Source organism: Schistocerca nitens, chromosome 2 (genome assembly GCF_023898315.1).
Source record: "Schistocerca nitens isolate TAMUIC-IGC-003100 chromosome 2, iqSchNite1.1, whole genome shotgun sequence".
Classification (NCBI taxonomy): Eukaryota; Metazoa; Arthropoda; class Insecta; order Orthoptera; family Acrididae; genus Schistocerca; species Schistocerca nitens.
The window spans coordinates 42,398,448-42,410,778 of record NC_064615.1 but is presented as its reverse complement, the minus strand read 5'-3'; the positions used below and the strand labels follow the sequence as shown (position 1 = coordinate 42,410,778).

The window sequence follows — 12,331 nt, the reverse complement described above, 5'->3', positions numbered from 1 at the left end:
CGGTTTTCAGCCCAGGAAAGTCGTTACAGGTGGAAACCGCAACTAATCTCGACCTTCAAATAGCGGTTTACGAGTTCTAGTTACTATTGGCCTCGTAATAGGAAGCTAAGACCCATCCCTCCTCGCCAGCTCTGTGGTAACGTGCTGACGTGTGAAAAAGCGTCTGTTACGGTTCGCAGTTCCAGTCTCACTGACTGTAACGTTTTTATCCCTTCTGTGAAAGAGCTACAAGCAGTCAGATCAAGCATCAATAAGGAAATCGCAAGAAAATGCTTTCAGCTCATAGTGCAATGTTGAAAAACTTACAATGCTGCACAACAGGTAAGGCCTCTTTCCGCTGCTGACAAGCGAATTTTGGGTTTCTAGGAATACGTAACTATATTTATGAAATGCCACATTTGCATACCTCTTGAGTATGACACAGCATACCAATTAAACACAGACCCAATCAAAATCTACGTGAGTAGTATTTTACTAATTCGTGTCGATAGAGGCATGCTTGTGTACAGATACTTTCGTCGTAAGGTTATCATGGTTAGTTTTATTTCATTTCTTATAATACAGAGCACAATTTTCGTAAGGTTTCCTTTAGTGTTGTTAAAACAATAGTAAACATGAGAGGGAAATTAATCATCAACGATATATGCGAATTCTCTGATGTTACCTATGACAGTCTGACAATGCACATGCAGTTTATTGATTACATGCATGTAGAAAACTTGTTCTGAGTTAAAGCTGTCAAACAAAGTTTGAAGAAGAATAAAATATCACTACCACACGACGGCTAATGTAGAAAATACTTTTCTGACATATTATGGCACGATGCGCTCTCCCTGCACATCTTCGAGATGCATCTGCTGCCTGCTGTCTATTAAACCTGAATAGAACAAAATGTCACAGTAGTTAGCCCTTTTTCCACATGCGACTACTTTGGGTTGAGAAGTGAAGGGAATTATGTTCAAAGTTCCATTAGATTGATACCTTCAGCAGAGAGCAGAATTGCGTTTTAAAAAATGTAGCACTGAATGTATTCGAACTCGCGACATCTTATCTATGCTACAAGCTGACACGTAGCTACAGCAGCTCCAGAGCTCGGCAACTATTCCTCCAGAACTTTTGGATTCCACAGCACTGTGAGATTATGCATATGGCCAGGTCTTGACTTCTGAGAGACAAACAGTTACAGCTTTTCTTTTGGACTGAACGACGTTTTCTAGTAACAGATAGCGCAATAGAATAGCTCAAGTGGAAAGGAACACTTCCTATTTAAACTTCTGCATCCTACACTGTTGGCAGTTGTGTGTAGGTGGCAGTTACGTGATTTTATTTCTGTGATTACAAAATAGTCGAATGTATGCACTGGGTAGCCGAGGCAGCTAGTTCATGGTGATTCGGTCAACCAAGTAAATGAATTTACTGAACATGCTGCAAATTACTACAGGGAGCCTGTGTGTCAGAATTCTCATCCAGTGTGGCGCAACTGCGTTACGATTGAAAAATGACTCGTAGAGAAGAGGATTTCGTGGTCTGTTGGACGGATGGTAGGTTGTTATACCTATGGTCTGGGTTCGATTCCCACTTCCGTCAATGATTTTAGATAGGGAGAGACAGATTCCATTCCCTCCTGGCTACACCAAGTGAAGGAGATATAATGGCTGCGTGGTCTGAAAATTCACATTAAAGATGATATTCCTTCTTTACCAAGTAGACGGTAGGTTGAACCACAATAAAGTCTGGAGTGGCGACATGTAGAAACTCTTTCACCAGTAACCTTTCTTAAACTAGTTATTTATTTCAAGTGACGACACAAACGCTATGTATGGTCACAGGACACTTATTCCATCTTTTATTTGAGCTTCTGTATGTCGATAAAATTGGTTCTAAACTGGGAATGCAACTCAGACCGCCCTTAACGCGGAATTTGATCCCTTCGTGGCAATACAGCTCGGCTACAATTTGTTGTTTGTTCAAAACTGCAGATTCCTCAACACCTTCACATATTACGCGTGAATGGGATCGAATCCTGGCCCGGCACTAAAGATTTAATTATGTATTATCAAGCTCTATCATGAGAACACCTATCTGCTGGTGGATAATAATTTTGATTTTTAATGTATTTTCATTCGTTGTCAACACTAACGATATCTGACGTTTTTAACTCCCAGTGAGACACAGAACTATTTGCGAGATGACTGTAAGTTCAAGATGCTATTCTGAGCAGCTGGTGGAATAAAATTCGGTAGCTGACGTCTCTTTGTGTGTAGTCAACAACGATATGTGTAGGGGCTCTATTCCCAGTGAGCGCTGAACTCTTCGTCATATTATTTCAGTTCGTCGTGTCATTTAATGTTCATACATATTCTCAAATAGCTGCTCGTGAATAACTTTAATGTTTAATGTCATTTTGTGTTAAATAGTTCAAATGGTTCAAATGGCTCTGAGCACTATGGGACTTAACTTCTAAGGTCATCAGTCCCCTAGAACTTAGAACTACTTAAACCTAACTAACCTAAGGACATCACTCACATCCATGCCCGAGGCAGGATTCGAACCTGCGACCGTAGCGGTCACGCGGTTCCAGACTGAAGCGCCTAGAACCGCACGGCCACACCGGCCGGCCCCCACCATCTGGTATCAATGCATTACCCTATCATCCATTATATATAATCATTTTTATAGTACACTTGATATTATAGATGAGTAGGACACAAGACAGGACAATGTTCCTCTCCAATAATTTTTAGATTAGTTACAATAAGCTTACGCTGCAAGAGAATTCGCTTGTATTTTTCAATATGTGGTCTGTTGTCGGTTTGAAGGCCTTCCATAACATCGGCAACGTAGTGCAACTCCACCGAGGGCTGTCTGGAGTAGGGTGGAGATAGCAATGTGAAAGTTGCGAGCTGTCGAAGACGATCTTCATATTCCTAATGCGATTAGGACATCGTATACTCTTGACGACGTTTAGCACATGTGCAGTCAGTCACCCAATTTCAGAATTCATTTTGAGTTGTTGTTGTTGTGGTCTTCAGTCCTGAGACTGGTTTGATGCAGCTCTCCATGCTACTCTATCCTGTGCAAGCTTCTTCATCTCCCAGTACCTACTGCAACCTACATCCTTCTGAATCTGCTTAGTGTATTCATCTCTTGGTCTCCCTCTACGATTTTTACCCTCCACGCTGCCCTCCAATGCTAAATTTGTGATCCCTTGATGCCTCAAAACATGTCCTACCAACCGATCCCTTCTTCTAGTCAAGTTAAACCACAAACTTCTCTTCTCCCCAATCCTATTCAATACCTCCTCATTAGTTACGTGATCTACCCACCTTATCTTCAGCATTCTTCTGTAGCACCACATTTCGAAAGCTTCTATTCTCTTCTTGTCCAAACTAGTTATCGTCCATGTCTCACTTCCATACATGGCTACACTCCATACAAACACTTTCAGAAACGACTTCCTGACACCTAAATCTATACTCGATGTTAATAAATTTCTCTTCTTGAGAAACGCTTTCCTTGCCATTGCCAGTCTACATTTTATATCCTCTCTACTTCGACCATCATCGGTTATTTTACTCCCTAAATAGCAAAACTCCTTTACTACTTTAAGTGTCTCATTTCCTAATCTAATTCCCTCAGCATCACCCGACTTAATTCGACCACATTCCATTATCCTTGTTTTGTTTTTGTTGATGTTCATCTTATATCCTCCTTTCAAGACACTGTCCATTCCGTTCAACTGCTCTTCCAAGTCCTTTGCTGTCTCTGACAGTCGGCCGAAGTGGCCGTGCGGTTAAAGGCGCTGCAGTCTGGAACCGCAAGACCGCTACGGTCGCAGGTTCGAATCCTGCCTCGGGCATGGATGTTTGTGATGTCCTTAGGTTAGTTAGGTTTAACTAGTTCTAAGTTCTAGGGGACTAATGACCTCAGCAGTTGAGTCCCATAGTGCTCAGAGCCATTTGAACCATTTGATTTGTCTCTGACAGAATTACAATGTCATCGGCGAACCTCAAAGTTTTTACTTCTTCTCCATGAATTTTAATACCTACTCCGAATTTTTCTTTTGTTTCCTTTACTGCTTGCTCAATATACAGATTGAATAACATCGGGGAGAGGCTACAACCCTGTCTCACTCCTTTCCCAACCACTGCTTCCCTTTCATGCCCCTCGACTCTTATAACTGCTATCTGGTTTCTATACAAATTGTAAATAGCCTTTCGCTCCCTGTATTTTACCCCTGCCACCTTCAGAATTTGAAAGAGAGTATTCCAGTCAACATTGTCAAAAGCTTTCTCTAAGTCTACAAATGCTAGAAACGTAGGTTTGCCTTTTCTTAATCTTTCTTCCAAGATAAGTCGTAAGGTCAGTATTGCCTCACGTGTTCCAACATTTCTACGGAATCCAAACTGATCTTCCCCTAGGTCGGCTTCTACCAGTTTTTCCATTCGTCTGTAAAGAATTCGCGTTAGTATTTTGCAGCTGTGACTTATTAAACTGATAGTTCGGTAATTTTCACATCTGTCAACACCTGATTTCTTTGGGATTGGAATTATTATATTCTTCTTGAAGTCTGAGGGTATTTCGCCTGTCTCATACATCGTGCTCACCAGATGGTAGAGTTTTGTCATGACTGGCTCTCCCGAGGCCGTCAGTAGTTCTAATGGAATGTTGTCTACTCCCGGGGCCTTGTTTCGACTCAGGTCTTTCAGTGCTCTGTCAAACTCTTCACGCAGCATCTTATTTCCCATTTCGTCTTCATCTACATCCTCTTCCATTTCCATAATATTGTCCTCAAGTACATCGCCCTTGTATAAACCCTCTATATACTCCTTCCACCTTTCTGCTTTCCCTTCTTTGCTTAGAACTGGGTTGCCATCTGAGCTCTTGATATTCATACAAGTGGTTCTCTTCTCTCCAAAGGTCTCTTTAATTTTCCTGTAGGCAGTATCTATCTTACCCCTAGTGAGACAAGCCTCTACATCCTTACATTTGTCCTCTAACCATCCCTGCTTAGCCATTTTGCACTTCCTGTCGATTTCATTTTTGAGACGTTTGTATTCCTTTTTGCCTGCTTCATTTACTGCATTTTTATATTTTCTCCTTTCATCAATTAAATTCAATATTTCTTCTGTTACCCAAGGATTTCTATTAGCCCCCGTCTTTTTACCTACTTGATCGTCTGCTGCCTTCACCACTTCATCCCTCAGAGCTACCCATTCTTCTTCTACTGTATTTCTTTCCCCCATTCCTGTAAATTGTTCCCTTATGCTCTCCCTGAAACTCTCTACAACCTCTGGTTCTTTCAGTTTATCCAGATCCCATCTCCTTAAATTCCCACCTTTTTGCAGTTTCTTCAGTTTCAATCTGCAGTTCATAACCAATAGATTGTGGTCAGAATCCACATCTGCCCCAGGAAATGTCTTACAATTTAAAACCTGGTTCCTAAATCTCTGTCTTACCATTATATAATCTATCTGAAACCTGTCAGTATCTCCAGGCTTCTTCCATGTATACAGCCTCCTTTCATGATTCTTGAACCAAGTGTTAGCTATGATTAAGCTACGCTCTGTGCAAAATTCTACAAGGCGGCTTCCTCTTTCGTTTCTTCCCCCCAATCCATATTCACCTACTATGTTTCCTTCTCTCCCTTTTCCTACTGATGAATTCCAGTCACCCATGACTATTAAATTTTCGTCTCCCTTCACTACCTGAATAATTTCTTTTATCTCGTCATACATTTCATCTATTTCTTCATCATCTGCAGAGCTAGTTGGCATATAAACTTGTACTACTGTAGTAGGCATGGGCTTTGTGTCTATCTTGGCCACAATAATGCGTTCACTATGCTGTTTGTAGTAGCTAACCCGCACTCCTATTTTTTTATTCATTATTAAACCTACTCCTGCATTACCCCTATTTGATTTTGTATTTATAACCCTGTAATCACCTGACCAAAAGTCTTGTTCCTCCTGCCACCGAACTTCACTAATTCCCACTATATCTAACTTTAACCTATCCATTTCCCTTTTCAAATTTTCTAACCTACCTGCCCGATTAAGTGATCTGACATTCCACGCTCCGATCCGTAGAACGCTAGTTTTCTTTCTCCTGATAACGACGTCCTCCTGAGTAGTCCCCGCCCGGAGATCCGAATGGGGGACTATTTTACCTCCGGAATATTTTACCCAAGAGGACGCCATCATCATTTAATCATACAGTAGAGCTGCATGTCCTCGGGAAAAATTACGGCTGTAGTTTCCCCTTGCTTTCAGCCGTTCGCAGTACCAGCACAGCAAGGCTGTTTTGGTTAATGTTACAAGGCCAGATCAGTCAATCATCCAGACTGTTGCTCCTGCAACTACTGAAAAGGCTGCTGCCCCTCTTCAGGAACCACATGTTTGTCTGGCCTCTCAACAGATACCCCTCCGTTGTGGTTGCACCTACGGTGCGGCCATCTGTATCGCTGAGGCACGCAAGCCTCCCCACCAACGGCAAGGTCCATGGTTCATGGGGAGTAATCCTGCTAAATTCCCAAAATATTGTCTTTTTATATTGATGAGTAATATGGATAGTCGTCACGTTCATGTGCCGTCTACAACGCAAATTTAATGTTACTATCCTAGGAACTAACCTGCAATACGTTTTGTATTTCATAATCGGAACTATCTGCATTAACCGTCATCAGAGCAATGTCAGGGAACAGAATGCAGCAGTGCCTTGCTACCTACTTGAGGACCTGCTTGAGTCGTGTTCTAAGGAAAGGGTAGTTGCTGGTTCACATTATATTACACTAGCGAGAAGTAGCGACTTTTCCTTTTCTCTGCAAACATCCAGAACTAAATTCAATAACTAAATGCTAAGAATATATTTGCATTCTGCCAACGCAAAGATCAATAGATATGGATATAGATATAGATACAGATTTTTATATTTAAAGCCATTCTCGTTCTGCGTTGGAATAAACATCATTCATTATTTGCTTGTTCTTGTTACGATTGTTATTGTCATTCTCTCACTCGCAAGAGTTTTCGCATTCCTATTTGGTATCGATGCACATGAAGAGTGGCTATGAAAGAAGGGAATACTGAATGTTACGTCATGCAGAATACACTCATTTACTTCGGCTCCTCGTGATCTACGCTACAGGAGAAGTGAGATACATAAAGTTGACAGTGTGAGGACAGACCTGGTAGCACAACTGTGCAACTACACAGTGTTACCAGATAAAATGGTGCTGCGGAATCGAAAGTGTAGTACGGACTTTGCCACAGTAGCAGACAGCTGGTAATTTAGGACCATGACCGTGGATTACACTTTGGTCAGTGCTGGTTAGAGTGCTGCAACTGTAAATGGAAGGCTTTGTTTGATAGTCTTATGCTGATGCTGTCTGAATAAATTATGCCATTGGATACAAAGCGGTTTAGTTTTGAGACCTAACCCACGAGGGGGGAAGGCACAGTGGTCTGCTTCAGGAATTCCAAGCAATAAAACACAAAAAACAACCCAGGAAGGGAGACATGCATTTGGAATCTGTTCATCGTTACGGGGTCAAACAAGAGGGTAACATTACTGAAACAATGATCGGGCTACTTAGTATATAATAGAGCATACAGGTTTCAAGGAGGAAACGTATGAAGACGCAGACTTCCTCGTTATCAATATGTGCGGCATATCTTTCGTGTTAACGAAAGTAAATTCCCGCTTTACCTCTTCTTACGTGTCAAATGAAATGAATGCAATGAGGAATAGAATATTTGTTGACTGCGTCTCTTCTTGCTTCCATCCTTACCAACATATTTCTTCATTCTCGTGGCAATCATGACATTTTATGTGTGTGCTGCAAAAGATTGCAAGTGGACAAATTCGACATCGAGGTGCAAAGCGTTATATTCAATTCGAATAAGCTTCCGGTGTATTTTTACTTCGTTTGTATTTTTAGATGATTATGAACGTTACGGAAAATTATCTCACATGCTTTATGTTGAATGAGAAACATTGAATGATCCGTTTTGCTTTCCCTACGTTGAAATGATATAATGTCGGCGTCAACAGCCTTCTTCCACGCCGGAAGCTGAAACTTGTATCATTTTGGATTAATGATAATTGAATGTCTCATATGTATACATAGCCCACAAGGCGACGTCAGAAACCATCAGGGGAGAACGCCGCATAAAAACCAAACGTGCGCGCGCGTCTCCACTCTGAAGAACCGTATCGGAGAATCACGGCAAGCATTTCGCTGAAGAGCTGCCTCGTCAGAGAGCCTAGAAATGGCAGCGTCGTAGCAAGTATTTGTCAACACTCTGATAGTGCATTTACTTCCGGGTGTAGGTCGGCGTTACCTCGCTAAATTCACTTGACATTCGTTTTCCACATCGAAGACTCGTACGATATAATCCACTGCAAGATGACACAATTAGAAAGCATATTTAATTTCTGGACTCCAAGAACGGCGTTCTTCACATAAGTAACACCTGTTTGTGTGTGCATTCGGGAGGACGACGGTGCAATCCCGCGCCCGGCCATCCTGATTTAGGTTTTCAATGATTTCCCTAAATCGCTTCAGGCAAATGCCGGGATGGTTCCTTAGGAAGGGCACGGCCGATTTCCTTCCCCATCCTTCCCTAATCCGAGCTTGTGCTCCGTCTCTAATGACATCGTTGTCGACGGGATGTTAAAACAGTAGTCTCCACCTCCTCTGTTCGTGTGTTTAAGGTTGCGTTTTGAGGCTCAGGCAACATCGCAGTGACTATATTCCGCCTCTGGCCGCCAGTGTGTCGTTAGCTCAGAGGTTCCCTTGTGCGTTGCAGTGCTTGTGCTATAAGACATAGCAGTTCGAATCACGGTAGAAGCCGCTGACTACAACCTTTTATTTTCCATTTAAATTAATGGAGTTGCAAAGTGCTAGTAAAAATTTCTTATGCGAAATCTGAAGAATGCCTTTAAACATCAATCTTCGTCCGATTTCGACTTAGAAAATGAAGTTAATATCATGGATTTCTGCTTTGCAAATTCCAAGGTGCTTCACTGTAAAATAGACCCTGAAAAGATTCAAACCGTCAACGATATAAATTTGAGCTTTGTTCGTCATATAGGTCTAACATGTCAGAAGGTTGTTTATGAAGTGCACATGTTCATTAATATAGTTCCCTTCTTCTAAATTTTTGCAATAGCATTTAACTGTAGACGTTTTCTAACACCGGCGTTAGCAATTCCTTTCCGTTCTCTGAAACCTTCAAAACGACAAATTTTTCTGGTTTAAATCTGATGACCTTAACCATCACTTCCGATCAACAATAAATACTTCATGTACCCATACATGGAACTCCAAATGTGCAGTGTTCCTGCACTGCTACAGAGCATGCATTGCAAGGTATTCACACAGTTTATCGCATAGACTTACCATAAGGAATGAAACGAGAACTGTAATACACTTTACACCACAGACGCTCACTCTGGCTTGACGAAAACATCCAAACATTGACCAAAAGTTGCACAAAAAATTGAGTTTGAAAGGAAAAGAAACGAGGTATGAAGCATTTATAAATTCATCGAATGTAGTGAGGTGGTTTAATTTCGTCCCAGTCTATAAAATTAATTTCGGGCCATACTCAGCTCTTGCCGATTAATGTAATATAATACCCGCCTACTAATCAGGGCGTCTGTCTCCGTTGCTTTTGAGCGTGAATGGAAATTGTAGAAATTTTCTGTGGAGCAACATTTAATAATAAAGCGTTTTAAATCATCAAAAGCGATGAGCGGTAGCAGGCGCTTTCGATAAAGAACGGGGGAGTGCAGCGCCGCTGCTGTCGCCACGGCCGCTGCCAGTAGCCAGCAAATGGATCCCGGAGCTTTGCCGCATACGGCGTCCAGAGGAGGACAGTCTGCAGGAAATCTGCCGCAAAATCGTTACTGGAAAAATTTTGATATCGGTGTGTCACAAAGCGAAATAGATTGAATCTGCGCTACCATTACATTCACGTCTTCAGCATTCAGACAGAAGAGGCTATAAAAATATTTTATGCCAGCTGCTCTCGATCCACTGACATTATGAACAGAAACAACGCACGCTACCGCTAGACCACAGGCGTAATCAGCCTAGAGTTCCTCTATCATGGGACAAGTTTTCCTCCAGGAAGTGCCGCAGTCTACAGTGTTGCCAGATTGTGCAGATAACCGGACTTAGAGAATTAGCGAGTTGGCCAGTTTTTTTGTCCCATGTCGCGATCGGCGCGGACTTAGCCTCTGAAGCGGCCGGCCGCCGGTCAAGTTTTATGTCAAAGAGTGTACCTTCGTCATGCAAGTGCCGCATTTATTGAATTTTTAAGTTACGATGGCAACCTTGTTACAAGTTGTCTGTGAAGCAAGCCTGAAAGCAGTAGTTTCCGTGGTGTAGCGGTTATCACGTCTGCCTAACACGCAGAAGGTCCCCGGTTCGATCCCGGGCGGAAACACTTTTTCATCACTTTAAACCGACAAGCATTTGCTACGATCTGTACCGAAACCTTGGTAATCACCTTCATACGTCGGACCAGAGGGTCAGTTCCTTAGAGCAAATATGAAATTAGCTTTACATTGACGGGCAGTTTTTTGCGCTGACTCAGCCACCGACGTGCGACCAGTTTGCACAAAACGCTAGGGCTCGTCCGGGATTTGAACCCGGGACCTCCTGCACCCTAAGCAGGAATCATACCCCTAGACCAACGAGCCCTGTGACAGCGCGAGCGCCAAATATTCCAGCAAACTGCGTCCCTCGAAGTCGTCCAGGGTGCTCTTCGAGTCTGGTGCGGCTGGCGGGATGGGGGAGGTGCTCTCTGCCGGCAGTGCTGTTCTTCGACAGACTGTGTAGCGACACAATGGGTCATGGGCAGCACCGTTCTCGGAGGTGCCGTGGCCCGCGGTCGGCGGCCTCCCAGCGCTATTGGCATCTTCATGTAAAGCTGCAGCTGGGCTCGCACTGCCTGCTGCTAAGGAGGTGATTGTTTTTGCTAATGTGACTTGCAGTAACGACTGCGCGAAACGCCGCTATCTCGTTCGGGATGCTACGACAGACACCCTCTCGAGCACCCCGAAGACTTGTTGAGCACTCGGCAGCGATGGGTTTTAGGCTGTCAAAAGAACTATGGTGTGTGCATGCGCGGGCCAAAGAAAGGCTGAGGCGCCTTCGAGTGTACAAGGATGGAGTGAGCGTGTCCGTCGTTTCCGTAGTGTAGCGGTTGTCACGTCTGCTTCACACGCAGAAGGTCCCCGGTTCGATCCCGGGCGGGAACAGTATTTTCCTGCCTATGTCGCATACTACTCCAGTGAGCCACGTCATGTGTGGATCTGCTGCATGTACCTTCGTCATGCAAGTGCCGCATTTATTGAATTTTTAAGTTACGATGGCAACCTTGTTACAAGTTGTCTGTGAAGCAAGCCTGAAAGCAGTAGTTTCCGTGGTGTAGCGGTTATCACGTCTGCCTAACACGCAGAAGGTCCCCGGTTCGATCCCGGGCGGAAACACTTTTTCATCACTTTAAACCGACAAGCATTTGCTACGATCTGTACCGAAACCTTGGTAATCACCTTCATACGTCGGACCAGAGGGTCAGTTCCTTAGAGCAAATATGAAATTAGCTTTACATTGACGGGCAGTTTTTTGCGCTGACTCAGCCACCGACGTGCGACCAGTTTGCACAAAACGCTAGGGCTCGTCCGGGATTTGAACCCGGGACCTCCTGCACCCTAAGCAGGAATCATACCCCTAGACCAACGAGCCCTGTGACAGCGCGAGCGCCAAATATTCCAGCAAACTGCGTCCCTCGAAGTCGTCCAGGGTGCTCTTCGAGTCTGGTGCGGCTGGCGGGATGGGGGAGGTGCTCTCTGCCGGCAGTGCTGTTCTTCGACAGACTGTGTAGCGACACAATGGGTCATGGGCAGCACCGTTCTCGGAGGTGCCGTGGCCCGCGGTCGGCGGCCTCCCAGCGCTATTGGCATCTTCATGTAAAGCTGCAGCTGGGCTCGCACTGCCTGCTGCTAAGGAGGTGATTGTTTTTGCTAATGTGACTTGCAATAACGACTGCGCGAAACGCCGCTATCTCGTTCGGGATGCTACGACAGACACCCTCTCGAGCACCCCGAAGACTTGTTGAGCCCTCGGCAGCGATGGGTTTTAGGCTGTCAAAAGAACTATGGTGTGTGCATGCGCGGGCCAAAGAAAGGCTGAGGCGCCTTCGAGTGTACAAGGATGGAGTGAGCGTGTCCGTCGTTTCCGTAGTGTAGCGGTTGTCACGTCTGCTTCACACGCAGAAGGTCCCCGGTTCGATCCCGGGCGGGAACAGTATTTTCCTGC

At 44.1% G+C, this 12,331-nt stretch overlaps 6 non-coding genes across 6 annotated transcripts; 4 read left to right on the top strand and 2 right to left on the bottom strand.

Moving 5' to 3' along the window:
• The first annotated feature begins 10,381 nt into the window (after positions 1-10,381).
• Trnav-aac (transfer RNA valine (anticodon AAC)) lies at positions 10,382-10,454 on the top strand. The gene has a single exon. It is a non-coding gene; the product is annotated as a tRNA-Val (tRNA).
• A 184-nt stretch (positions 10,455-10,638) lies between these two features.
• On the bottom strand, positions 10,639-10,710 carry Trnap-agg (transfer RNA proline (anticodon AGG)). The gene has a single exon. It is a non-coding gene; the product is annotated as a tRNA-Pro (tRNA).
• Positions 10,711-11,198: 488 nt separating this feature from the next.
• Positions 11,199-11,271, top strand: Trnav-cac (transfer RNA valine (anticodon CAC)). Its single transcript has one exon. It is a non-coding gene; the product is annotated as a tRNA-Val (tRNA).
• A 158-nt stretch (positions 11,272-11,429) lies between these two features.
• Positions 11,430-11,502, top strand: Trnav-aac (transfer RNA valine (anticodon AAC)). The gene has a single exon. It is a non-coding gene; the product is annotated as a tRNA-Val (tRNA).
• Positions 11,503-11,686: 184 nt separating this feature from the next.
• On the bottom strand, positions 11,687-11,758 carry Trnap-agg (transfer RNA proline (anticodon AGG)). Its single transcript has one exon. It is a non-coding gene; the product is annotated as a tRNA-Pro (tRNA).
• Positions 11,759-12,246: 488 nt separating this feature from the next.
• Trnav-cac (transfer RNA valine (anticodon CAC)) lies at positions 12,247-12,319 on the top strand. Its single transcript has one exon. It is a non-coding gene; the product is annotated as a tRNA-Val (tRNA).
• Positions 12,320-12,331: the final 12 nt, after the last annotated feature.